At 48.7% G+C, this 23,784-nt stretch overlaps 1 protein-coding gene across 2 annotated transcripts in view; it reads left to right on the top strand.

The window, feature by feature from the left end:
* Neurl1 (neuralized E3 ubiquitin protein ligase 1) overlaps positions 1-23,784 on the top strand; it is a 75,961-nt gene that overhangs the window by 9,034 nt on the left and 43,143 nt on the right. Inside the window, exon 1 of one of the 2 annotated variants that reach the window (XM_069994129.1) lies at positions 8,868-9,226. The exons of the other annotated variant lie outside the window; for it this stretch is intronic. The gene's annotated coding sequence lies outside the window, so the exon portion shown is untranslated. Of the gene's footprint in view, positions 1-8,867; positions 9,227-23,784 lie in introns of those variants that run through there. 2 annotated transcript variants of the gene reach the window in all.

Here is a 23,784-nt window from a genome sequence, read left to right as displayed (position 1 = left end):
TGAGAGGACCAAGATGGCTGGGTGAGCATGTCATTCATGGTCCCCATCCCTCCTCTTCTGCAGAGTTTTTAGCCATGTGGACACCCTGGTTAGTCATCTGACTCTTGAGAGCTGCGGGCTCATTGCCTGCTGAGCTCAGACCTACCGACTCATAAAATCTTGGAGATCGAGCCTCCAAACCTACAAGTTTAATAAGATCTCCAGGTCATTCTGATGCTCCCCAAGGGCCTGAGAATCACTGAGGCTGTGGGTTCTCAGAAAAAGTCCTACCTGGGACTAGCTTCTAAGAGGAGAAGGGCTAGAGTTGGATGGAGATGTGGCATGAGCTAGAATGGCATATCAGTGAATGTCTGCAGACAAGGCAGGAAAACAGAGAAATACAAGACATGCTCAGGACCAGGGAGCAGCAGCCCCTTAAGCCTGGGATTCAAGGCTACACTCAGGGGACTGACAGGCAAGTCTTTGAAGGTGAGCTGGAGCCCACACCTTGGAGGGTCTGATGTCAAGATGAGGAGTTTGAATTTTATCATGTAGGAGTTGGGAGCTATGGATGGTCTTTGATCAAGAGGAATGTAGTGACTTTATTTATGTAGCATCAGCAACAAAATACCAGCTGGTGAGGAACAAAGAAAACAAAATAATAAAGAATGTATATGTTTGTGTGTGTGTGTGGTGCACTCGTGCGTGCTTGTGCACCAGTCCTGGGGGGGCTTAAGCTCAGGGCCTGGGAGCTATCCTTGAACTTTAGTGTTCTACCACTTTGAGCCACACCACCATTTCTGGCCTTTTTTGGGTATTGATCAGAGATAATAATCTCACAGACTTTCCTGCCTGGGCTAGCTTTGAACCATGATCCTCAGATCTTAGCCTCCTGAATAGCTACGATTGATTACAGGTATGAGCAACTGATACCTGGTAAAATAAAGGACTTTTTATTTAAAGTCCAATTTATGATGTTCTTTCATGTACTTCATGTAGATGAATTCATTTAATCTTGTAATCAGTGTGAGACAGGTATTATTATCCTCATTTTATGGGTGAGAAACTAGTTGATGTTAAGATGCTGTCTAGAAAGGATGAACTAGAAAAAGACAGACTGAAGTTTCTGCCAAGACACTAGTGCTTATGAGGAAGAAAACTGGCTTTGGGGAAAATGTCTCCAAATTAATACCATTCTCTCCCTGGCTCTAGGTTGGTGTCTTAGTCTGCTTGGACAGCCATCACTAAGGACCACTGACTAGGGGCTTAGACAACATAAATGAATTGTTCAGTCTTCTGGAGGCTGGAGGCCCCGATCAGAAGGCCAACATGATCAGGTTCCAGTGAGGGCTCTCTTCCTGCCTTATAGATATTCTTCTTTATGTATCCTCAAATGGCCCTCAAATGCTGTCATCCCATGAGGCCACCGATCCTGTCAGATCATGGCCCCACCCTTATGACTTCATTTAACTTTAATTATCTTCCCAAATCCCTCCAAATATAGTCACTTTGGGGTTTGGATATGAAATTTGGGAGCATAAAATTCAGCTTATAGCAGGTGGCATGGACTTCCAAGCTATGTGCACTGAAACCCAAGCATTGTCTAAATCACAGAGTCAAAATGGAGGCAGGTTAGACAAAACCAGAAACAGAAGGGGGAGAAGTGTTGGGGAAGAAGAACGGGTGCTGGGCATTGCCTGGGGAATGCCAGGTTTGTATTCACCCTGGGCTGACAGATAGCTGAGCCCATTTCCGGTGAGTCTGTGGCTACCTCATTTCTGGATTTACACACCCAGGGCCAGAGGCTGAGGGGCTGCCTCTTTGAAGCGGTTGCTTTGACAACTCTAAGCAGGATGCAAGTAGTCTCCTTGGTAACGCCTGGGAAACGTGCCTCTGGGATGGAAGGACAGGAACTGGCCAGCAGTCAGGCCTGGTATCACAGGCAGCGCTGGGTCAGGTCACTGGGCTGAACAAGCCTGTGAGGAGGGTCAGGCTTAAGGCATAGCCTGGCTGTCTGTTGGCCATTCCCCAGCAAATCAGAGTCCAGAGGCACTATGGTCTTGTGGTCTGCCAGAGCAGACCAGAGGCACTGATGAGCCAACCCAGGAAGAAGGGAGAGTGGGTCTGGGTGGAGATGAGGGAGAATATGGCTTCAGGAGGAGAGAGCTAGCTTGCGTTTATTAAAAGATGCTTATCAGGGGGCCATCACCCACAGCCTGCTGCTTGTGAAATGAGCAGGTGCTGACACTGACCCTTGTGGGGGTGAGGGTGAGGGCAGTCTGGAGAAAAGAAGGGCTAAGAGAGGAGGAAGGATTAGGTTGGCATCTCTAGGATGCAGGTGGCAGGCCTGGCTTTCTTTCCTCTGGCTGTATATAGTTCTGGGGTAGTGAGGCTCTGGTGCTTGGGCTTGGCACTGAAGTTCTTCTGGGGTAAGAGGTAGGTTCCGCAGAAGTGCTGATTGGAGAAGGGTGAGAGGTGAGTAGTGAAGTCTCTTCCATTTAACAAATACATTCCAGGTCTCAGCAGTGACCAGAACTTCCCTATGTGTACACAATGCACAGGACACAGCACTACATAAAACAGCCTTCCCTCCCCCCACCCCCACCCCAACCATGCCATGGAGCTGGCCCTGCAGGAGGAAGCAGATAGAACCCAAATGACAACCATTTTCTTAAAATCTCCCATCTCATTTAACTATTTGAACTCTTTGATGGATCAATGGTTATTAACTCATGCACAGATGGAGAAACTGAGGCATGGAAATGAATGTGCTCATGGAGTAGACTTCTAACCATGATCTTTCTGACTTTAGAGATTACTCTTGTTTGTTTTGTGCCAGTACTGAGGCTTGAACTCTGGGCTTGGGCACTGGCCCTTACCTTTTTCTACTCAAGGCTGGCATTCTACCACTTGAGTTTCAGGCTTTTTGGTGGCTAGTTGGAGATAAGCGTTTTACAAACTTTCCTGCCCAGCTTGTCTTTGAATTGTGATCCTCAGATCTCAGCGTCCTGAATAGCTAGGATTACAGGCGTGAGCCACAAATGTCCAGTTACCACACCTTTTTTATTTTAAATAATATTTTTGGAATAGTTTTAGAATTACAGAATCACTGCAAAAAATAACTGCAGAGGGGCTAAGAAGGTGGCTCAGTGGTAGAGTACTTGCCTTGCATGCAGGAGGCCCTGGCTTTGATTCCTCGGCACCATATAAGCAGAAAAAGCCAGAAGTGGCACTGTGGCTCAAGTGGTAGAGCACTAGCCTTGAGCTGAAGAGCTGAGGGACAGCGCCCAGGCTCAGAGTTCAGGCCCCACAACCAACAAAACAAACAAAACTGTAGAGAATTTGTATATACTCTGTCCCCCCGCTTTTATGGTTCTGAGTTTAAACCCAGGGCTGTGTGCACACTAGGTAGCACTTTGCCGCTCAGCTACACTCTTCCCATCACCCCATCTTCAGTTGCCCTGCTATTAACATTTTAAACCAGTACGGAGCATTTGTGACAATCAATATGGGCATCCTTGGCCCCTGTGTATACTTGATGCTCCTGCCCCCCCCCCCATATCATTGTGATGTTCAGTTGAGAACACAGCTGGGTATGGAGGGCTCTGATGAGCTTGTTCCTGGGCCCCTGTAGCTTGCTATGTGTGGAGGGGCTGAGCCCAGGGTAAAGCCATCCAGCCCTCCTTGCCTGGCCAAGGAACTTTCAGCAGAAAGTCATTAAGCAGTCACACGTTTGCCTCCATGCTGTCCCACACCTGCCCCTTTGTTCTGTCCATGGCTGTATGAAGGAGGAGCAGGAGAGAGACCCCCCTCCTCCCTCCAGGGGACAGAGGGAGGGAAGGGTATCTGCTGGCTTACCTGGCTGGGCTTCCTTGGCCCTGTTGTCCCTGAATGCCATCTGGCTGACCCAGAAGTTGGGGTTGTGACAAAGAAGGGAAGACACTGCCAAGGCTGGAGCTGTGACTGGAGTGGAGGCCTGGCCTCTTTGTCCTTCCACATGGCTGCACTGGCCCTACGGCAGGAGATGGCTGTTCACTAGGAGATGGCTGTTCACTAGGAGATGGCTGTTCTTGAGTGTGTCTGAGTGGGGTGTGCAGGTACTCCTGTGAGGGAAAGGGGGTGCTTTGCCTCAGTCAGAGTCCAGGGCAGCTGTGAGGAGGCCCAAGCTACCCATGTGATGTGTTACCACTTCTCTAGGCTGGGGTAGAGACCACAGAAGGGAGTCCCCATATGCTTGAGGACAGAAGATGTTCCAGGGGTTCGGATGTGAGCTTGGTGGCCCATGAGAGGACCAATGGCCACTGACCTCCAAGAGTGGAGGTCTTAGCCCAGGTCCTGAGGGGCCTCAGAGAGGGGAAGGAACTTGCCAGAGGTCACACAGCTGCATTGGACCAGGGCTGAACCACGTCAGAGGCTCTAAGCTTGCAGCATGAGGCGGGACCCTCAAGGGGGACAGATGCTTATCTGGAGTGGTTGGTTCCCACAGACCTGAAGGGCTTTACTGAGATGTGTGACAAGGTGACATAATGTCCTGAAAAGCCTTTAGGGCAAGAAAAGGGTAGAAGGATCCAAGCAAGAGGCCACTGCAATCGTCCAGGGGAGGAACATGGTTGGGCTTCTGCTTGGGGTAGGGGCAGTGAGCAGGAGGAAAGGACAGTTGGCCCTCAGTGTCCTTAGACTTCCTATCTGCAGATTAAACAATTGTGGGTTAAAAAAATATCTGAAGAGAAGGCAGGAACGGTGGTTAACACCTGTAATTTCAGTGTGTGTGTGTGTGTGTGTGTGTGTGTGTGTGTGTGTGTGTGTGTGTGTGTGTGTGTGTGAAGATTTAAAGGATCATGGTTTTAGGTCATCATGAGCATAAAGTTAGTGAGACGTATGTCAACAAATAAACCAGGTGTGTTGGCTCACAAATAAGCCAGGTGTGTTGGCTCACATCTGTAATCTCAACTACATTGGGGACATAGGTAGGAAGATCAAAGGCTGTGACTGGCCCTAGGCTAAAACAAGAGACTTAATCTAAAAAAAAAAAAAAAAAAAAGCCCAGAGTTCAAACCCCAGTCCTCAGTCCTACTCCAAAAAGAAAATATTCAAAGAGGAAACCTCGGGGCTGGGAAGGCGGCTCAGTGGTAGAGCGCTTGCCTTGTATAAATGAGGCCCTGGATTCGATTCCTCAGCACCACATAAGCAAAAAGAAAAAAGCTGGAAGTGGCGCTGTGGCTCAAGTGGTAGAGCGCTAGCCTTGAGCTGAAGAGCTGAGAGACAGCGCCCAGGCCCAGAGTTCAGGCCCCATGACCAGACCCCTCCCCCCCCCCAAAAAAAGAGGAAAACTACATATGTACTGATCATGTACAAACATTTTTCTTGCCCTTATTCCAAAGGTTTTTGGAATATATAATGACTTCTTACATGATGTTTACATGGTATTTGGTGTTATGAGAGGATATGTCAGTTATATGCAGATAATATGCCATTTGACAATAAGGGGATTTGCACAGGTCCAGATTGCAGTATCCTTGGGTCCTATATCTGCCCCAGTGGTAGGGAGGGATGGCTGTAGGTGGATTTGGGGGATACTTGGGAAAGGTAGACCTGAAGATGTGGAGTGGGACAGGGGAGGGAGCTGTAGAGGAGCTGGGACGTGTCACATAGGGGCAGAGGTCAGCAAGGCCCCTGGGGGGTTCCTGGGAGGCCACATGTGTGGTGAGTCTTCCTGGAGAGCTGTGTTTCTTGCCAGAGCTTGAGGTATTTGAGCCAGCTGAGCAGGTTTGGGCTGGCCCTACTGCCGATTGCATTCCTCCCCCTGGGACCATTCATAATTACTGTCCCCTTTGCCTGTCACTTGTGCTCCTTGGAGGGCAGGGGCAGGGCCTGAGTATCCAGGGTATGGTCTTCCGTTCTGCCTGGCCAGGCTTTTCCAGGTAGCCCTCGTCTCCCCAGGCCTGGAATAGTGGCTGTAAATCAGCTGGGACAGGCCAGGGCTTCTGGGCTTTCCCAGAGTAGAGATCAAAGCTGGGACTAGACCCCTGGCAGGGCCGTCAGAGCTTGTTAAATTATTCAACTAACAGGGGACCAAAAAGAGGAGGTACTGAAACTGTGTAGAAAGGGGCTGAGAAGGTTGGCGGCCCAGGGCGGCTGGCTCTGGGAGCTTTCCCTTATTTAAACCATCCCTCCTGCTGTCTGTGAGGGCCGCCCCTCACCTTCAGAGGACACACTGAACTCCAGATTGTCTGAACTCCTCAGTTGTGTGTGTGTGTGTGTGTGTGTGTGTGTGTGTGTGTGTGTGTGTGTGTGTGTGTGTGTGTGTGTGTGTGTGTGTGTGTGTGTGTAGGGGGGGTTACTGGGGCTTGAACTCTAGGCTTGCTCAAGACTAGTGTTCTACCATTTGAGCCACAGTGCCATTTTTAGCTTTTTTTTGAGTAGTTTTGTCAGAGGTAAGAGTCTCATGGAGTTTTCTGCCCAGGCTGGCTTCCAATTGTGATCCTCCAATCTCAGCCTCCTGAGTAGCTAGGATTATAGGTGTGAGCCACCCGTGCCTGGCCTGGTCATTCATTTTTTAAGTGTGTTGTTAGTTGTACCAGGGTTGTCACCATGGTGTTTCAGCCATGCCAATATTTCTCTCAGGATAACTCTCTTTGTTGCTTATTCTCCCTACCCAACCCCTTATGATAAACAGCTTTCATGGATTTCGCATATTTCCTTATGCTGTCTTCATATGTAATTATTTTGAAATTATTCGCCCTCCATCTTTCTTTTTCCCTTTCCCCCATCCCCCTAAACAGGCCCATGTATAGATTTGTAGATATTATGCCCCTATATTATGTCACATGTATGTCTATAAGTCTATATGTATGTATGTATGTATTTGTTTATTAATACATATATCCTTTTAAGTTTAACTTTCTACACATGTGTGAAAATGTGATCTTTGGCTTCTTGAGCTTGGCTTAGCTCTTACAACCTGATGATCTCCAATTTCACTAATTTTCCTGAAAATAACATTTGCATTGATTTCATTTTTCTTTATGGCTTTGTAATATTCCATGGTATTTATGCACCACATCTTCTTTATGTCAGGCACTTTGGTTCTGTCATTTGGCTATTGTAAATAGTGCTGCAGGAAACATGGTATGCAGGCATCTTTTTAAAATAAATTGCTTTGCACTCCTTTGGATACATTCCCAAGTGTGGTAGGCGGGGCCATAGATAGATCTGTTTTTAGTTTTGAAGGAGCCTCTGTAGTGGTTGCATTAGTTTACATTCCCATCAACAATCTGTGAGTTGCGCCCTACTCCATCCTCTCCAGAATGTGGTATTTGTTTTTCTGGTGATTGCTGTTCTGCTTGTGTGTGTGTGTTCTGGGGATTGGGACATGCTAGGCAAGCACTCTTACCACTTAGTCATGAGATGTCCACCCCAGCTCTTTCAAGAAATTTGTTTTTATTTTTGAAAGGGCCTTTATTTATAGCTTTTTTTCCCTGAGTAGCTGGGATTACAGGTGTACATTACCAGAGCCGGCCAGAACTCCCAAGTCTTGTTGTAGACTTCCTGGGCCCATTAGCATCCAGCATTAGGAGGAAACCCCTTCGGGTCTGTACCTCAGAATACCTCAGGACCTCTTCCTGGCCTGAGCACACTCCTCCGCCTTCCAGGACTGGAGGTAGAACTAGAGCCTGTGCAGGGCCCATCCCTGCCCTGCCTGGAAACTGTTCTCCCCACTTCTGCTTGAGTTCATGTACAGGACAAACCTACTCTTGTATACAGAGGCTGGGGCTGGGGACCTGTGGTGCCAAGACTTTTGGGGGTGACACCAGGAGATACGAAGACAGTGATCAGGATAGGCTTAGTTCCTGAGGCTGGAGGTTCTATATTGCAGTGAAGTTTCCCTTTGCCAAGTTGTTTTGATTTGAAGGTCTGGGTTTCAGGCTGGGGAAAGGTCCCATTCCTAGTCAATTTCAAAGTCCAGCCTTGGGCTGAGGTTCCCTTCCTGTGCTTGAGCTTTGATTATCAGGAGGAGGGGGAAGGGAAGAGCTTTCTCTTCTAGAGAAGACTTTTGGGGGCCACTGGAAGATGAAGGGCCAGGAGACAGACATCTGAGGTGACACCCCAGGTTCCAGTTCTTGAGTGGATGTTGACTATGGCTAAGTCTCTTGTTAGCTCTGGGTTCCAGTGAGGCGCCATCCACACTCAGTTGAGCCTTCCAAAATGACACTAATGGTGACTCCATAGGCACTGTGGCCATTGCTCAGTGAGCCAAATCCGTGATGACAGCCCTCAAGTGCCCCAGGCACTGCCAGCTCCGTCCAATTAGTGCCAATTGGATCTTAACTTGTGCTGAGCAGCCCCTGGAGAGAGGCAGGGCTCGGTGAGTGGATTAGGTCTGGGTGCCTGGGGCTTGGTGTGTGGCTCTGGTGGGCAGGAGCGGGGCCAGGTTGTGCTAACAGCTTCCTGCCTTAGTGATGGCTCTTACTCTGTGCAGATGGTAAGTGAAGACAAGTTGTAAATGGCAAGCTGAGGGGGGCCTGACTGTCTTCCCCGAGACTCTGCTGAGTAGCTGGGATGCCCAGCAGCTGTTTTCTATACCAGCTGGCCTGGAACCTAGATGAGAAACCCCGGTGTCTACGGCCTCACCCCCTTTCCCAGAGCCTCCAAGGTGGATCCTGCTCTCAGGGGGCCAAAGTTTGTAGGAAGGAAACAATCTGGGCTCACAATTTGTTGAAGCTTCTGGTCTTTTCTGGTCTCTTGGCTCTTGTTCAAAACCCACTCGAGTGTGCTCAGGCTAGTGGCCTTATTTCCTGGGTGCCTCCTAGACTCCGCCTGCTGCCAATGGACTTTTAGTGAGAGGCTCCAAACTCTTTCAGTCCTTGCCTCCACCCACCCCCCTGCTCTAGAGGTGTTCCTGTGTTCTACCCAGCTGGAAACAGCAGTGAATGGAGGAAGCAATTTCCAGCTGTGGGTGATTTTTTTTTCCCTCCTGGTTTTTGGTGGCTAATGGGAGATAAAAGTTTCACAGACTTTTTTGCCCAGGCTGGCTTTTTGAACCATGATCCTCAAATTTCGCCTCCTAAGTAGCTAGGATTACAGACACATCAACCTCATTCTCTAGGCCTAATCAAGATATTTAAGAGGCCACAGGTCTACCTTGGCCTTGGAAACCCAACCCTTTGAAGAAGAGTGGAGAAGTTTGGATAGACCTGAAGGTCTGCTTTTGGGGCAGGAGGCTGTTGGAAGAGCCGGAGCTGCCTGTGTAGGTGACTGGGACCTGTCGGGGTAGGACCCAAATCATGGCATTCCATGGGCACTACTGATCCTAGCTCTGCCCCGGTGGGTGAGTGGCCTTGGGCAGGCTCCATCACTTTCTGCTGTGGGTTGGAACTGTGATGTTTCCTTCAAGGCCAGGTGGTAGATGGAGGCTCTTGCCTGCAGGGCGTGGCTGAAGGTCTGAGGCAGAAGGTGGCCTGTTGAGAAGCAGGAACACGGTCTGTGTACACTTGCTTCCGTGTTTTGTAAATCATTAAACGCTTATCTTGGGCTGGTTGTGTCCACAAAGAGGGAGACAGGTGGGGTGGCTGGGAATCGGTGCTTCTTTATTCAGGAAGTATTGAGTCCTCTCCCTCTTTTTCCTCCCTTCTGGCCTTTTGGCCAAGGCCAGGGTCTCAGGTCACTGTGGATGGCCGCCTCGGCCCCTTCCCTGCATCTCACCCTCTCCTGTCTCTTTCTCCTGTCCATCTTCCCACTGGTTCTCCTCCCATCCCCACTGGGCTGCTACCCCTCCTCACCCTCGCCCCTTGGCACAGTGCCTGCACCCACCCCCCTTTGTTTTTGTGGATGCCCCCTCCCCCATCTTTTGCCTTTGGCAAGTACTCAGAGTTTGTAGGCCTCTCCGGGGCCTGGGGGGCGGCGGCCTCTCCGGTGCCCCAGTGATCCGGAGACAAACAGGCGCTTTTTCATTTTTAGTACTTAATACTGGGAACATGAAGGTCTGTTTAGTCTTGTCCAGCTAACATAAACCAGCCGGAACTGGGCCGTGGCGGGAACTCTGCTGTAGGTTCCCTTATTTGGAATGAAATTCACTGTTTTTCACTGGGAGGCACTGGGAACTTGGAGGAGGGCTGACTGGACCTCACCCCCAGCGTGCAGCCTGCGTGGCCCCTTCAAGGGTGACCCAGGTGTGTGTGCCACAGACGCTGGTCCTGTGACACCTCTGCCTCAGCCTGATTCGCACACTGGGGCGGCCTTTGCTGTACCTGAAATCAGATATCAATCTACCACAAGAAAACAGAGGCCACATTCTGAGAGGTCAAATTTTGGAGTCTCCAGCGACTGCAATGTGGACTCCTGTCTGAAAGACCAGCAGCCAGCAAATATACTTAACACGGTTAGGAAACTGAGCCATGAAGGCCAGAGAGGAAAGAATGAACAAAAACAATGTCAACAAACCAAGTCAGCTCCAATGGAGAGCTGAAGTAGAATGCCATGATGACCAGAGAAGAGCCAGGAGATGGGAGACAGGACAGAAACGCAGAGACAGGTGGCATGGTGTAATGGCACCTGAGCTGGTATGGGCCTAAAAAGTGTGAGGATCCGGAGCAGGGTCACAGAAAACTCAAGTCCCGGGCCCTGGACTGACAGATTTAGTAACCTATCATCCAAGCCCCAGCCTTGGGATGATTCAGGGATTCGGGCGGGCCTATCACCTGGGAGGTGGGGGCTTTGCCTTCTCCCACCATGAAGACCCTGCCCTCCACCTTGTGGCCAAGATGGCACTGGCCAGATCCAATCTCCCCACTTCACCTTGGAAAGAACCTAGGCTTCTATTGTTCTACCTTGTTCCTTTAAAGAGGAGAAACTGAGGCAGGAAGGTGAAGAAGTGACCTGCCTAGACTTCACAGGGAAGATGGTGATGGTCTAGAGGCCCAGGTTCCTGGTCACTTGGTTCTCAGGCCTCCGTGATGGGCCAGGCTGCTTCTGGCCCAGACTCTGGTTGGGGGTGAGGGTACTGATGAATTTGGCTGGAAGCAGCCTGTAGCCTGAGAATGTTCCAAACTGAGTGTGGAGGCCTGGGGCAGGGAGCCACAGGAGGACATGGGGAGTAGAAGAAAGCTTGTGAGAGGGAAGGGGAGGTGGTGGGAGTCTATGAGAGCTGGGCCTAGCTCTGGCTCTGCTGTGTCAGTATGACTTTGGCCTTGGGCCTCCAGCCTGTTTTGAAGGCAGTCTTTTCTCTAGCATCTCCCAGCATGTGTCCTGGATGAATCCAGGTCAGGAGTGTTTCTCAGCTGCGATAACACGCTGTGTGCACCAGCTTACCAGGCAGGCCACTGACCTTGTCTGTGCCCAGCTTTCTCTTCTTTGTAAAGAGAAGTCTCTGCTCTCTGACTACTTCTGGCCTGGGTCAGTCACCCCTGCCCTAGCCAGGGCCATTTGTTGCTGGCATTTTCTTTCCTCTAGAATCCTGATTGGTCAGGCTCAGTTCCCTTAGACCAAGAAGACTAACTGGGGAGATTCTTCCTGCTGGTGGACACAGGAGTACCAGCAGGCACTGTGGTAATGGTGATGCCCTGAGCATTAGGGGCAGAGCCTGGGACAACATCTTGACTCTGTTGCTCATTAGCTACCAATTCAGGGCAGACAGTTCACAACCTGGGGCTCTTGTTTCCCTTCTTCCACAAGAAACAGTGCATTTGGCTTTCAACAATGATGACATGAACTTTTATATCCCTGAATGTCCCTTAAGTAGGGTGGAGAGTGGCAAGAAAGAGGAAAACATGGTGGCCATGACCCCCACAAGTCAGGGTCCTGGCTGCTGGGTGCTTAGCCAGCTCTTGTTCTGCAGACCAGCTGATTCTTTCTTCTATTTCAACCTTCAAGTCAAGAAACAGAAGTTTGTGTGTGTGTGTGTGTGTGTGTGTGTGTGTGTGTGTGTGTGTGTGTGTGTGTGTTTGGACATTCTAATGGAAGTTCCCCACTTGACATCCTTTGAAAGACCTCAGTTACCCATTTAAATCTTTTCACAAAGATTGTATAGCTAAGTCGAAGAGGTCATAACTGACCAGTGTAGGACCAGAAAAGGAGCTGTGTCTAAAAAACAGGCCTGAGACATCCTACCTAGAAGACCCCTGGTACATGTAGGGAATGAGGGCAGGAAACAGTGCATTGTTTACTATGAAAATTCCACTCATTGCTTTTTTGCAGTGACGCTAGTACTGTAATCCAGGGCTTGTTTATAAAGGCACAGTAAACTTTCACTTCTGTGTGGTCAGTGAGACACTCATTTTTAAAAAATTCCTTGGCAAGGCGCTGGTGGCTCACACCTGTAATCCTGGCTACTCAGGAGGCTGAAATTTGAGGATCATGGTTTGAAGCCGGCTCAGGCAAGAACATCCATGAGACTCTTATCTCCAATTAATGAAAAAAAATCTAGAAGTGGAGCTGTGGCTCAAGTGATAGAGCACCAGCCTTGAGTGTGTGTCTCTGTGTGTACATACATTCACATACGTGTGCACATGCACGCACACGCACACACACACACACACACACAGAACTCAGGACAGCACCCATGTGCTGAGTTCAAGCCCCTGGACAAGCACATGCTGTCAAGAGCAAATCATGGCACTACCTAGTGAGACATGTACTTCAGTGGTAACATTGAAAGAGGATGATGTGAGGGTCAGGTCCACACTGGTCCTGGGTGTAGCTGGACAGTGGGGTATCAAAAGTTTTGGATTTGCTCTTTGGGAAGATTGCTGTCCTATGGAGCATGAATTATAAGGGACAAGAAGGGAGCTGGAATGGAGTTGTCTTTGGATAAATCTAAAGTTTGAAGATGTGTGCTTAGAAGTGCTGAGGAACAAATGGTGTGATGGGTGGAGAAGGAAGAATCTAAGATGGCACCCAGGCTTTCAGGTGCAATGATGGTGACTCTGTGAGGCTCCTGTGCAGAAGAGAAAGGTAGTGGGTCAAGTTTTGGCTGAGACATGCTGGGGGAAATGCTGGGGCATCAACTCTGTATGAGCTTGAAGTTCAAAGCAGAGGTTGAAACTAGGACCTGTTGTCACCACTGTCCCCTAAAATGTGAAAGTCATTAAAATGCCACAGGATGGGCAGAACGGAGCCATGAAATGAATCATTGGAGAGGTAGAGGAGACGGATAACCAGGAGGAAGCAGAGAGTCAGAGAGCAAGGGAGGAAAGTTTAGCGAATGTTCTGGCACAGTGCAGTGGTTCTCCGATTTCAGTGGGCCTACAGATTCTGTGAGGAGTTTGTAAAAATGCTCATTCCTCTTCAAAGCACCTCACATTTTCAAAAACATTTCTAGAACAAAGCCCCGGTTGTGGGGCCTGAACTCTGGCCTGAACATTTCTAGAACAAAGCCCCGGTCGTGGGGCCTGAACTCTGGGCCTGGGCGCTGTCCCTCAGCAATTCAGCTCAAGGCTAGAGCTCTACCACTTGAGCCACAGCACCACTTCTGGCTTTTTTCTTTTTTGCTTATGTGGTGCTGAGGAATCGAACCCAGGTCCTCATGCATGCAAGACAAGCACTCTACCACTGAGCCACCTTCCCAGTCCTCGTACTTTCTGATTTCAAGACTTACTACAAACATACAGTTATCCCACCAAATGGTACTGACATAAAGATAGGCATAGAGAGCCCAGAAAGAAATCATTTTATATCTTGTGAATACACGCCCCCCCGCCCCCGTAATTTTTTACTTTTATCTTTTCCTGGGCTAGTCCTGAGGCTTGAACTCAGGGCCTGAGCTTTTTTGCTCAGGGCTAGTGCTCTACCACATGAGTCACAGCTCCACTTCCAGATTTATGGTTGTGTGTGTGTGTGTGTGTGTGTGTGTGTGTGTGTGTGTGTGTGTGGTTAACTGGAGATAAGAATCTCATAGACTTTCCTGCCTGGGCTGGCTTTAAATTACTATCTTCAGGTCTCAGCCTCCTGAGTAGCTTGGATTATAGTATAAGCAGCTGGCACCTGGCTTTAGAAACTCTTTATCTCCAATTAACCCCCAAAGCCAGAAATGGAGCTACAGCTCAAGTGGTAGAATACTAACCTTGAGTAAGGAAGCTCAAGACAGTACCCAGGTTCTGAGTTCAAGTCCCTGGACTGGCAGAAACAAAACAAAACAAAACAAAAACCAAGGTGTAGTATGAATAGTATGAAAGTATTTGTATTTAGAATGTAATGTTTCTCCTTCTTCCTCTCTTCCTTCCTCTTCTTTCCTTCCATTTCTTTCAACATTGATTCAAGGCCTACTGTGTTCCAGGTACTGTTTAGGCACTAAGAAAAGCAATGGAGAGATCCTTTGTGCCATTTACTTACATTCTTATGAAGAGACAGATTTTATACTTTTAATAAAAGGTGCCATATGGGATGTCAGATGGTGATAAGGGTTATATAGAGAAAGAAGTCCTGAGGGGCCTAGCTAGTGATGGTGGGTGGGACCTGATGATGTCATACTTTTAAATAGGTTATTAGCCAGAGAAAGCCTGAGGGTGTTTGAAGTGGGTCTGGTGAGTGATACAGAGATCTGAAACAACTCTGTTGGAACCTTGATGTCTATCCGTACACATATTTACAACCCATCCTATATACTTTGTATAAATCCAGGCCAAGGCTGAGTGGATGTCATCCAGCAATTGCTAGAGGCTCCCTCTGGGGAATAGAAGGGATGAAGTAGTGTGTGGAAAAGGGGATTCCTTCCTTCCTTCCTTTCTTCCTTCCTTCCTTCCTTCCTTTCTTTTGTTGGTTGTGGGGCTTGAACTCAGGATCGGGGCACCTTCCCTGAGCTTGCTTTTGCTCAAGGGTAGCACTCACCGCTGATGGTTCACTGGAGAGAAGTATCTCATGGACTTTCTTACCCCGGCTAGTTTTGAACTTCAATCCTTAGATCTCAGCCTCAGTAGCTAGGATTAGGTGTGAGCCACTGGTTCCTGGCTCTTAGCCATTTTGTAAGCATACAGCTCAATGGTATTAAGTATATATATATCGCTTTGTAATCATCATCTTTGTAATCATCACCCATCTTTAGACCCTTTTCACATTTTCCCAAACAGAAACTCTACCCATTGAACAATAACTCCTTGTTTCCCCTGCCCTGGCCCTGCAGCCACCAGTCTACTTTTTGTCCGAGCTAGGTATCTCAAATAAGTGCCTTTGGACAGTATTTGTTCTTTTGTGATTGTCTTACTTCACTTTGCACAATGTCTTATTCAAGGTCCTTGTCATGTAGCGTGAGAATTTCCTTCCTTTTGAAAGGTGAATGACACTCTGGTACATGTCTGTCACATTTTGCTTAGACAGTCATCTGTTTGTGGACATTTGAGTCACTTCCACATTTTACCTGCTGTGAGTAATTCTTCTCTGGACATAGCTCTGCAAATCTCTATGTGAGTTCCTGTTTTCTGTTCTTTTGTATTTGCTCTCAGAAGTGAAACTGTTGGATCATATGACAATTCTATATTTAATTTTTGAGGAACTGAATAAACTTTGTTTTTATAGAAACCACAATTCTCTTTTCCTACACCCTTCTCTCTTAAGAGCTTTGATAAATTTCAAATACAACTTTATTCATTTATCACTGACATACAAAGTACGGTCCCTATTTAAACATACAGCCTGATGTGTCTTAACATAGGCATATACCTGTGAAGTCACCGGCACCATCAAGTTAGGAGACATCTCTGTCACTCCCTTAGAAGTTTCCTTTAGGGATTCCTCTCTTCCCTTTCCTATACTCAAGTAATGTATCTGCTTCTTGTCACTATAGTTATATTTAAATAGACATTTTTGTCACTATAGTTATATTTAAATAGACATTTTTAAATGTCTATATAAAAGGGACCGTGCAGTAGGTATTAATTTTTTTCCTTTCTGGCTTTTTCATTGGTATAATTACTCTGAAATTCATTCAAAATGTTGGGGTGGCTCACAGCTGTAATCTTAGCTACTCAGGAGGCTGAGATCTGAGGAACACAGTTCAAAACCAGCCTAGTCAGGAAAGTCTGTGAAACTCTTTTCCCAGTTAACCACCAGAAAACTGGAAGTGGTGCTGTGGTTTAAGGGGTAGAGCGCTAGCCTTGAGCTGAAGAGCTGAGGGACAGCGCCCAAGCCCAGAGTTCAAGTCCCATGACTGACCGAAAAAAAAAAGGGGGGGATGTATCAGCAGTCCGTTGCTATTTTATTGCCAAATGGCATTCCACAATGTAGGCGTAGCAGAATTTGTTTGTCTTCCTCTGTGGATGGATGTTTGGCTTGTCTTCAAGTTGAGACCATTATAGATAAAGTTACTGAAAGTCTGTGGCTGGCCATGTGTCTCCTTTTCTCACATTAGTCACTAATGGTGGAATGGCTCAGCGACATATGGCTCAACTTTTAAGTAAACTGCCAAATTTTGTGTGTGTGTGTGTGTGTGTGTGTGTGTGTGTGTGTGTGTGTGTGTCTTGGGACTTGAGCGCTGGGTCTGGGCGCTGTCCCTCAGCTCTTCAGCTCAAGGCTAGTGCTCTACCACTTGAGCCACAGCACCACTTCCGGTTTTCTGAGTGGTTTATTGGAGATAAGAGTCTCACGGCCTTTCCTGCTCGGGCTGGTTTGGAACCGAGATCCTCAGATCTCAGCCTCCTGAGTAGCTTGGATTACAGGCATGAGCCACCAGCGCCCAGCTACTTTGTTTTATTGTCCATATGTGTACTTTGGTGAAGTGTCTTTAAATTTTTTTCCCTTTACATTTTTTGGGATCAAGGTCTTTGTATATTCTGGAGTCTCAGCTATTGCCTATCTGTTGCAAATAGCAAATGCTTTATACTGGCTGTGTAGAGAGGAGCTGAGGTGCTGTGCCACAGCAAGCATCAAGCTGATCCTGGGGTTAGGTGCTTTGAAAGGGATTCCTTCCTTCCTTTGCTCCTCCCTCCCTCCCTCCCTCCCTCCCTCCCTCCCTCCCTCCCTCCCTCCCTCCCTCCCTCCCTTCCTTTCTTCCTTCTTTTTCTTCCTTCCTCCTTTCTAACTTTCTTCTCTCTCTTTCCTTTTTAGTAGTACTAGATTTTGAACTTCGGACTTTGCATTTACTGGGCAGGTGCCCTGATGACTTGAGCCCACTCTGAGCTCTTGTTACTTTATTTTCTGACTGGATCAGCCCAGTCTACAATCTCCCTACACTTCCCAGGTAGCTGGGATGCTAGGTGTTGAGATGGAATCTTGTGAATCTTGTCATGAGATCCCCAGCCTCACAAGTCACAAAGATTACAGGTGTAAGCCACTGCACCTGGCCTTTTCTCTCTTTTTCTTTAGAGATAGCATCTTGCTATATATCCTAGATTGAACTCAAAATCCTCCTGCTGCAGCCTTTGAAGATACTAAAGCTTCAGACCTATGCCACTAATGCCTGGCTAAGATTATGGACTTTCCATCTCTACTCTGTCCTCCTGTGTTGGCTTCCTTCTAGCCTAATTGAAACCTAGGCATGGCGGTTCCAGGAATCACAACATCTAAAGGAATAAAGGTGCCTCCTCTCTGGGGCTTCTTTCTGACTAGCAAAGAAACCCTTTTTTCCGAGGGCTCCCAGCCATCTTCTCCCTGTGCCTTACAGGATAGATGGGGTGAAGGAGCATAACATCATTGGCAAGAGCACCTGCATGCTTCTCTGCATATGAAACCCACCTGGAAAGCTTTTAAAACCACCCTTACTTCTGGGCATAGTGGTACACATCTGTAATCCCAGCATTCTAGAGGCAGAGGCTGGAGAATATTGAGTTTGAGGCCACTTGGAGCTATATAATGAAGACTTGTCTCAAAACCTGAGGGCTGGAGATGGAGCTCAGGGACAGAGTGTCTAGCATGTACAAAGATTGGGTTTGATCCCTAACATCTGTAAAACAAAACAAAGCCCCAGACCACAGAAACACCCTGCCTGGGCCCCACCTCCGAGACCGATGGAACTCAGGGCTGAGATGACTGTAGTTGATGGCCTCCCTTAGTGATGTGCTGCTGAGACTGAGCATCTGCACCATCTTAGATGTTGGCAAGGCAGCCACCATGACAGGACAGTGTCACCAACAAATTGTGTAGGCCTCAGATAAGTCACTTCACAACTCCTCCTCCTCCTCCTCCTCCTCCTCCCTCCTCCTCCTTTTACTTCTTCTTTTGTTGGTTGTGGGGCCTGAACTCTGGGCCTGGGCACTGTCCCTCAGCTCTTCAGCACAAGGCTAGCGCTCTACCACTTGAGCCACAGCGCCACTTCCGGCTTTTTCTGCTTATGTGGTGCTGAGGAATTGAACCCAGGGCCTCATGCACGCAAGGCAAGCACTCTACCACTGAGCCACCCTCTCAGCCCAAGTTACTTAACTTCTCAGAGCCTTAGTTTCCCCATCTATAAAGTAGGGGCTTGCTGTAGCTACCTTCCACAGCCCCTGGGCAGCTGAAAGGAGTCCATGATTGCTCAGAGGCTTTGAACTCTGCAGGTCACTGACACAGAGGGATGCTACCTGGTCTCACAGCTCCTCTCTGCCAAGAACAGCCAGGGCAGGGATTTCTCTTGAGCTCAGTTTCCTGCCTTTAGAACAAAAAAGAAAAAAGGAAAGAAAAGAAGGGAGAATGATGGACTGGGAAGCCATAGGCAAGCACAGTGGGCTTTTTTTTTCTTTGTGGATGGCGTGGGCTTGAGGCAGCTATAAATGGTTTATGCAAATGAGTTGGAGGTGCTCTTCCCCTTGCTGCTTTCATCTGGGAGAAGCTGGGAGGGAGCCAGGCAAGGCTTGGAGCATCTCCTCTTCCGGGTCCTGCCAGGGGTGGTGGGGATTGGTGGAGGAGCTCTTGCCACCTGGAGAAGATGGGCAGATAAGGGGAGATGGGCAGATAAGGTAGGGCAGAAACCACCCGATCCTCAGTGTTCCTGGACACACCTGGCTACTTGGCTCTTTCAGAGCACATGGCTATGCAATCAATGGTATCCTGGGAGCAAGGAGTTCTACCCCTGGGGCTGAGAAGTAATCAGCCAAGCTATCAGTTACCTACGTGCTTCTCTGAGTCTTCCGACTGTAATGGGTATCGAAGCCAGAGGGTGAGCCCTGGGCTACAGCTTGGAGCCTGAGAAAGGGCAGATAGGAATGAAGCAAAGTCCACTCACCATCAACCCCAGTTTCTCTTCCTTGTTCTTTCCCCCCCTTCTTCCTTCTGCATAAAATATACTTTGATCTTCGTGGAGCGTCCACTCTGTTAGGAACCTGTGGAGGTGGAAGTGGGAGGACTGTGATCTGAGGCCAAAAGTTTGAAACATTATCTTTAAAAAAACAAACCCCTGGGGCTGGGAAGGTGGCTCAGTGGTAGAGCGCTTGCTTTGCATGCCTGAGGCCCTGGGTTCGATTCCTCAGCACCACATACGCAAAAAGAAAAAAGCCGGAAGTGGCGCTGTGGCTCCAGTGGTAGAGCGCTAGCCTTGAGCTGAAGAGCTGAGGGACAGCGCCCAGGCCCCATGACCGGACTCAAAAAAATCAGTGAAAAGCAAAAGGACTGGGAGTATAGCTTAAGTGGTAGATTGCCTGCCGAAGTCCTGAATTCCATCCCCAGTGCATCAACTAATAATAATAATAATAATAATAATAATAATAATAAATAACTATAACCTGTCTATCCTCAGTTTGTCTCATATGGGAAGGGGCTCTCTCCCTATTTTTCGCCCTTCCTCCTTCCCCCTCCGTCCTCCTTCCTCTCTCTCCCTCTTTTTTTTTTTTTTTTGTGTGTGTGTGTGTGTTTTTTTTGGGTCCGGTCATGGGACCTGAACTCTGGGCCTGGGCGCTGTCCCTCAGCTCTTCAGCTCAAGGCTAGCACTCTACCACTTGAGCCACAGTGCCATTTTCGGCTTTTTTCTTTTTGCTTATGTGGTGCTAAGGAATGGAACCCAGGGCCTCAGGCATGCAAGGCAAGTGCTCTACCACTGAGCTACCTTCGCAGCCCTCTCCCTCTTTTTTATTAGCATACATTCATACAAGGGGGGGGGCACCAGGACATTTCCACACATGTAAACAATGCAACACAATCAACCTCACCCCTCTATCGCTCTCTCCCCCATGCCACTCCCGTCTCTTAAGATCCATTTCCACAAGTTTCCTTGTTTTATTTTCATATGCTAATAACCCCCATGGAACACATTCATCCTCAGCCACACTCTTTGCTAGCCCTTCCTCCTCCCACTCGTGCCCATCCGTCATCTGAGCCTGTTTTACTTTCCTGTCATTCATTTTCTGTTAGTATTTGTTGCACGGAGGGGTTTCTTCATGGTATTTCAAATGTGCATCTATTCCATTTTGCTCAGAATAACCTATCTAGTGCTTTCTCTTCCCCTGCTCCTCCAAATCCATATTTATCAACAGCTTCCACTGAGGTTCCTTATGCTGTCATACCTAGTTGTGCTATATTTCAAAATTATTCACTTTCCATATTTCTCTCTCTGTCTCTCTGTCTCTGTCTCTTTCCCCTCCCTCTCCCCGTTGGTACTGAGGCTTGAACTCAGGGGCCAGTACTCTACCACTTCCAGCTTTTTGGTGGTTAATTGGAGATGAGTCTCATGGACTTTCCTGCTTGATTTGGCTTTGTACTGTGATCCTCAGATCTCAGCCTCTTGAGTAGCTAGGATTACAGGCAGAAGCCACCCAGTGCCTGGCTCTGACAAGGTTTAGATGATGGTTGCTTAGCTCTTCGAACTGGGTTGTTACTCTGAAAGGCCACAGGACAGAGATGAGTGCGTGGGTACTCGTGTTAGTAGATGTATATCCCCGTCCTGGCTTAGCTGCGTCCTTATCAGCTGTGTGACCTGCATGAAGTATTTGTTGTTCCCAGGACTCAATGTTTCCATCTTAGGTTCTGAGTGTCCCACGTGGCCTTCTCCTTCTTGGGGCCAGTGCATCCACATGTTTTACGATTCCAGCAGCCAATGAAGTTTTCTTCACTGATTTGATCACTGGTTTTTTTTCCCCCCCACCTAATTTCTGTTGGATGAAGAGGTGCTAAGAGCCCTCACTTTCAGTGTACAGGTGTAAGGGGATCATCGATGGGGTGGGGCAGGGTGCTGCTGGGAGGAACTTGGGCGGATGGACTTGACATCAAAGCTCAAGCTGCCATTTCCCAGCTCCAGCTCTCAGTTTCTTCAAGGATCAAGGGTCACGACGGGGCCTTTGAATAGCCTCATTCTGAAGCTGGTGCTCCACTTCCAGAGCATTTCCAGTGCCTCCCAGGCATGGAGCAGGGGCGGGGCACACTTCACCTCTACAATAGCTCTGAGAGGCAGGCAGCTTCCTTACCAACCCCATCTTTGAGAACAGAAGAATGGACACCTGAGATTTGATACCAGGAGGTCTGCCTTCAGAGTTGCTCTTAACTGCCACCTGATCTGTGAAGCCCCTGGCGTAGACCACACCGAAGTGTTAGCTACATGTAATACTGATGTCATCAGACCATGGGCATTTGCCTGCCAGTGGTCCTACTGGGAGTGTCCCAGCCCCAAAGTGGGGTCCTAGGCCATCACCCTGGGATACTTACTGATGTTCAGTGTCTGAGCCCTGGGTTGGAGGGAGAGTCCTAGAAGTAGACAGCAGGCAGAGGCAGGCATAGAAGGCCAAGCAGGCTCCCCCTGGGCTCTGCTATTCTTTCAGAGCAAGATCTTAGAGGGGTGGGAAGCAGGGGGAGCCGGAGGACAAGAGAATGTGGTGTGGCTACAGGAGGTGCAGTGGCTTCAGCTGGTTGGAGGCCTGGCACTGGGAGAGGTAGACATTGGAAGCCTTGTCTGAGATTCAGAGGCTGAAGGGAGTGTGTGTGTGTGTGTGTGTGTGTGTGTGTGTGTGTGTGTGTGTGTGTGTGTGTGTGTGTGTGTGTGTGTGCTCGCATGCCTATGTGTTCAGGATGAGCGACAGGGATTGGGGAAGGCTCTCTGCCTGCAGAGGAGAGCTTTATCCTGTTGGCTGCCAGCTTTTCTCATAATCCAGCAAGCCCAGCAGGGATCAGTCGAGTGCATTTCCAAATCTGATGGTCTGATGCACAGGGCTCATGTCTTGTTTGCAGCACATATGTCCTATCTCCTTTGGCACTCTGGGTATCCTTGCTGCCTCCCCTCCCTCCCTGTCTGCCCTTCCTTGCCTTTTGCGCTAAGGTTATACCATTGCAAACAAATCCTATGAATTCAGACCTTGGTAATTTATCACTTGCAATTGGGATGGGGACAAGCTTAGTTTAAAATTCATTCCACTCTGATTAAAACCAGGACGCTAACCAGGTGACAGGGGACAAAGCTTAATCTCCTTTCTTAGCAGAACCAGCTGTTGCCAAGCACTCTTGAGTTGGCATTTGCATATACAGCACACGTCAATGACACATGAAAAGCTTAGGACAGCACCTTCTGCAGGATGCTTGAGGCTGAAGAAATCGTGTTTGTATGACCATGGGAGTGATTCTTCTTAGAGCAGGGTGTGTGTGTGTGTGTGTGTGTGTGTGTGTGTGTGTGTGTGTGTGTGTGTGTGTGAGAGAGAGAGAGAGAGAGAGAGAGAGAGAGAGAGAGAGAGAGAGAGAGGAGAGAGAGAGGAGAGAGAGAGAGAGAACTAGGGGCTGGGCGCTCTTAGCTTTTTCTATCAAGGCTGACCTCTTGAGCCACACCTCCACTTGTGGCATTTTGTTTGTTGGTTGAAGAAAAGAGGCTCACCAACTTTCCTACCTGGACTGGCTTTGAACCTCAATCCTCAGATCTGAGTAGCCTAGATTACAGGTGTGAGCCACCAGCACTTGGTTTATGGTCTTAGTCTGTACTCATACCTGTAGCCCAAGTCCCTCTCCATCAAGGCTGGGCCCCTCCAGGTTCAACTTGCTTTCCTGACTTCTCTGGACAATAGAGAGGCAGCATGCCTTACCTTTGCGGTACCACTTAGTCTTGCCACATTACTCCCTGTTAGAGGAGAGATGGCTGAGGCTGGCGGTGGAGCCAGCTGCTATGAACTCAAGACCAGAGTTCCCAGCCTCCACCTGGGTAGATAAACCTACCCTTCCTTGTTGGTCTCAAAGATCAGAGGCAAATGTTGCTTCTAGCTAGGGCCCTGTGGGCTCTGGGTGTGGGCTGTATCTGGCACACACTGTCCTGGGAATCAGAATCTTGCTGTTTCCTTGTTTGAGTCATTTCTGCCTGGCATGGCGACCCTTCTGTCTAGCCCAGGCTAGCCAGGCTGGCCCTAAGGTTCAGAACCAGGAATCATGGGCAGGTGTGTTTGTGTCTTAGAGGGTCACAGGAAGGGCTGTTGGCAATAGGCCTGGGCAGGGAGGAGTCAGAAGAGGCGGGGAGGGGCCGCCGAGCTCCAGGCTGTTTGCTCAGATTCCCTTTCAGTCTCCGCCCCCGCGGCTGCACCTGTTGTGTTCCCATCATCCAGGGCTGTCGTTCCGCAGCTGTCCCTGCTGAGGCACCTGTCCCAGCCCCAGAGGATGCCCTCTGGGCTCTGGGGCTCCGGTTTCTCTGCAGCCTATAGCTTGTGCTCCATCTGTCTGGCTGTTTTTGTCCTCCTCTTTACTGCTTTCTTGTGGACTTAGGCAGTGGCCTCCTACTTCTGCTTTGGGGCATGGGAAAAAGTTTAGAAATGAGGTCTCTGTTTACCATTCTTTAGTATCCAGGCAAGCCTAATATGTCAGCATAGAGAGGATGGCCCTGGTCAGGTCACCCTTAAGCCCCAGATATCAAGCGACTCGCCAGAGCCATCAAATTATCCCTTGTTCTTGATGAAAAAACAAAACACTATAGCCACCAGAGGCCACATCCCAGCTCCCCCTCAGTGGGGCCAC

Source organism: Dipodomys merriami, unplaced genomic scaffold (assembly GCF_024711535.1).
Source record: "Dipodomys merriami isolate MVZ:Mamm:240054 unplaced genomic scaffold, mDipMer1.0.p SCAF_102, whole genome shotgun sequence".
Lineage (NCBI taxonomy): Eukaryota > Metazoa > Chordata > Mammalia > Rodentia > Heteromyidae > Dipodomys > Dipodomys merriami.
This window is presented reverse-complemented; position numbering and strand designations above follow the sequence as displayed.